This window comes from Trachymyrmex septentrionalis, unplaced genomic scaffold, assembly GCF_001594115.1.
Source record: "Trachymyrmex septentrionalis isolate Tsep2-gDNA-1 unplaced genomic scaffold, Tsep1.0 scaffold37, whole genome shotgun sequence".
Classification (NCBI taxonomy): domain Eukaryota; kingdom Metazoa; phylum Arthropoda; class Insecta; order Hymenoptera; family Formicidae; genus Trachymyrmex; species Trachymyrmex septentrionalis.
In genome coordinates, this window is record NW_017305536.1 from 6,879,292 (window position 1) to 6,883,362 (window position 4,071).

The 4,071-nt window shown below is 27.0% G+C and overlaps 1 protein-coding gene across 2 annotated transcripts in view; it reads left to right on the forward strand.

The window, feature by feature from the left end:
• LOC108750824 overlaps nucleotides 1–4,071 on the forward strand; it is a 19,182-nt gene that overhangs the window by 4,861 nt on the left and 10,250 nt on the right. The gene's annotated exons all lie outside the window — the stretch shown is intronic.

Here is a 4,071-nt window from a genome sequence, read left to right on the forward strand (position 1 = left end):
GAGATATTGATGAGGAAAGGTTTTTTTATCAACTTGTAAAGAAACTTTTTTTTATCTAATATCTAATCTAATATTTATACGTATAATAATATATTCATATATACATATATATACATATGTATATACAGAGTGTTAGTTAAGTATGTTGCTATACTTAATTAACATCCTGTATATATATGCATATATACTATGTTATATATTGACTAAAAAAAAACAATTAAATTTAATATTTTTATTTTAATAAATTTTCAATTTTTATTTTTATTTCATTCTTTTCTGCCTCCTTCACGCCAGCTTATAATAACTATTATTCTACCTGACCTGGCAACTTTTTGCAATTTACGTTGTTTTGAAATTTTTCTATTAAAATATTTATAACAAAAATATTAGAATAAAATTTATTTATACATAAACTGTACAAATCATCAAAATTGATATTAAAAGAATTATTGTTACCTTTTAAACATATGTAGGAATTAGTGTTGCTAAAGTTTCTTTTGGACTGTCCATTAATAACTTTTCCTGTTCCTGAATATTGTCATTCTGTTCTCTTCGTCATTATTGAACTCATTACTTTAGCAATGCTCTCTTTCAAATCCGATTCGGCAGCAATAAGTACACGAAACAAAGCTATCTGTGATCAAAAATAAAGAGAAATAAATTAATTATAAATATTTTTACAAATAGAAGTGCAATTCATTTACCAATGCTTCTTTTTTTCTAGAGAATCCTTTAATACATTTTCCAATTGCAAAAAATGATCCAATGATACTGTTGGCAGAGCAATGTTCAATCCTTCCTTTAATTTTTCGATGCTAATTTGTGGAGTAATAATCAGTTGATTAATAATAAGTGTATGTTTCACTTCGGTTATCTTCTTATCTAAATAGTATAAAATACTTCTTTTGGCGGAAGAAATTTGTCTTATGAATTCATTCTGAAGTTCTTTGAATTTTTTGTCGATATAATCTATCGGTATATTATATTTTAATGAAACTAAAAAAATAATTAAATATTGAATGAATAATCTGAATGAATCTAAAATTAAAATATATTTAATCAAATTTTTAATGCTTACTCGGTTCTACATCCAAAATCTCGATTGGCGTTTCTACATTTATGAGTGAAAGATCCGTTGTGATCGAAGGAGATATGTTTTCTGCAGATAATCTCTAAAATAAAAAAAGTGTATATAAATGATATATGTATATGTAAATAGTGTATGCATATCAGCGTAATACAAAGAAAGATTTAAAAAATTAATATAAAAAACCTAATATACCTAATATACCGAATATACTTTTTTCTTTTTTTTTTTTACTTTTTATTAACTGAAAAAGAACTTGTCGAAGGAGACAGTTACCAATTGTAACTTTCACTCCAAAAAGCTGAAACATCACTTAATAGAATGTTAAAATTTTCAACATCGTTTGCTAAGTGAATCAGGTTATGCATACTGAGTACTTAACAGTCTTCTCCGTATAATGACGGTAATAATAATGTGAAGAATTGTGTCAATAAATATCTAGCATAACCACAATTATTTGTATGTGCTATTAATTCTCTGCTATTTAATATACGACATGCTGCAAATAACAGTAAAAAATGTTTATAATGATGATCGAGTAAAACAGTTTTTAAAACAATTGGACCACAATACAAAAGGAAAAATCTAAATAGCTTTCCACCTTGAAACAAGATTCACATCAAATTTTTTTCCCCTGAAATTCACAAGGTACATTGGATGTTACGTTTAAGATCACACACTGCGAAAATTATTTATTACTCTTCTTTTAAGTCGTACAACACATTTCTTTAAAATCCGATTTTCCATCAAATATTTCATGACTCCAAGATATAGAAGATGCATAGAGTTTAGAACTATATTATTAACAACGTCAAAATTTAGTAGCATTAATGGAGTCATTAGGTTTTCTTTATGATGCTGATTTTGTTTCTCGAATGATTCCTTCATTCGTGTAAGATTTTATTTTAGGATATATTACCTTTTTCTTGCATTTTTGTCCTATGGTAATTCCTGTAACGGTACACTTTTCGCAAGCATAAACGCACCGGATGATTTAATGCATTTTATAAATTCTCTTACCGGAGAATCAGCAATAATTTCAATGATTCTAAATGAATATTCTTTTATTAATAATCATACCTTTATTAATTAATTTAGTTGCTTCTATTACAAAATGATTCAAATAATCAGAAGTCTTCTGAGGTTTAGAATCGCCAATAAAGAGTAACAATGAAAGGTTTACAAACACAATTTTCAAATATTTTTACGATTATCGGCCAAACTTATATTTGTGAGTTATTGTAAATTTGAATACCTTTCTCCTTAAAGACTTCAGGGTCAATTATTCGGTCCAAACCATATTTTATTCTAATATAAAAATATTCTTCGTAAGAATCTTTAACGCTACGCATTTATTGTAAAATTCAGTGATGTTTGGTACCTAAAAGATTTTGAGCAGTTTTTAGTAAAGAGGAACGACTCTCTTCCCTTAATATTTGAAGTAAATCCGTTACAACATTTAATCGTAAACTGTCCAGATTATTTAATGTCGAATTTTTTTTGTTATTTCAATAATATAACTTCATCATTATATAACATTACATTAGAGTCACTTATTGTGCAAGAAGAATTATTGTCAATGCTCTCATAGCATCACAATTATTACCTTTTAAATGTGGTTTCTTCATTGTGATCTAATATAATCTCACTTACATTGTTCGTATTGTCAATATTAATTTGACAACACTGTTATTTTCTTCACTGTCATTTTTTTCAATATTATTAATACATTTATCACTGATGTTAATTTTTAATTGTTTAAATTTTCGAAACTTTTTTTATCTATAATAATTTTTCGACGTATTTATTAATAATAAGTTCAATAACTATCGCACGACAAATTAAACAGACAATAAACTGCGGAAATCAATGGTATCCAGTCATATGCCAGACATGGCCAGAACAAGATACTAAGTATCGGCCAATAATTGGTTACTATGTATTGGGCCAAGCATTGGAGTTATTGAAAACGACATTCCTATATAAGTTGGTAGAATAATGACTTTATACAAATTAACATCCATATTATTCTCATTATTGTTTTTCAATTCAATGATAATGTTATTGTTAAATCCTGGTTGTTTTTTAGCAATATACTGTATGGACGCGATGTCACCAATAGTTTCCTCATAAGCTTTATTCCTAAGCCAAATTATTTTTTTATTTTTCCTACAACATTCCTTGTGCCACAAATAATTACTTCTCTTTTCTTGGAAATTAAAAAATGTGAACTCTAATTGTGGAGAAAGGTTGTAAGAAATATTCCTCGAAGCCTTATATATCTGATTTCTAACTATATTTAATTGTCTATAAGCTTTTAACTCTAATTGCATGATTTTCGGATTAAATTTACTTCTGATTTTCTCAAATTCACAATGACTGTTATTATTATAAATATGGTATAAGTATGGTTAATGTTTAATTTTTAATGTTTAATCTTTTGATTTTTAATTGATGATTTAATTGATGAACGTAATTATATATACTGTTTCTGCAATAAGAACATCGATTGTTTGACTCTTAATAATCCTTATTATTTTGAATATTTGTGTTGTTATTTCAATTGAGCCGTTTGATATATTTATCAATAATATTAACTTGTTGGTCAATATAAAATAAAATATATAAAGATATAATAAAACATATATAATATTCTGATATAAAACTGTTAAAAGTGATTTATATACTCTAATTCTTGCAAATTTTTATTTTCTTCTATATCTGGAACCATTATAATTTTGCAATTTTGTATTTGGCAATATCTGCATATAGAAGAGCATAATTATTCCGAAATCGTCATTATTCCAAATGTATTCTTGAGGATGGCGAATAAACAACTCACAAATACCGAGCCATCCCTGTTGGATCACACCTGCGGTCGACATTTCAAAACATGAGTATACCTCGCTCCTGTTCCAATCATCTATTTATCTCAGATGGCACGCGACTCTCCTTGCGCGACACTCGAAAAGCTGACTATCGCG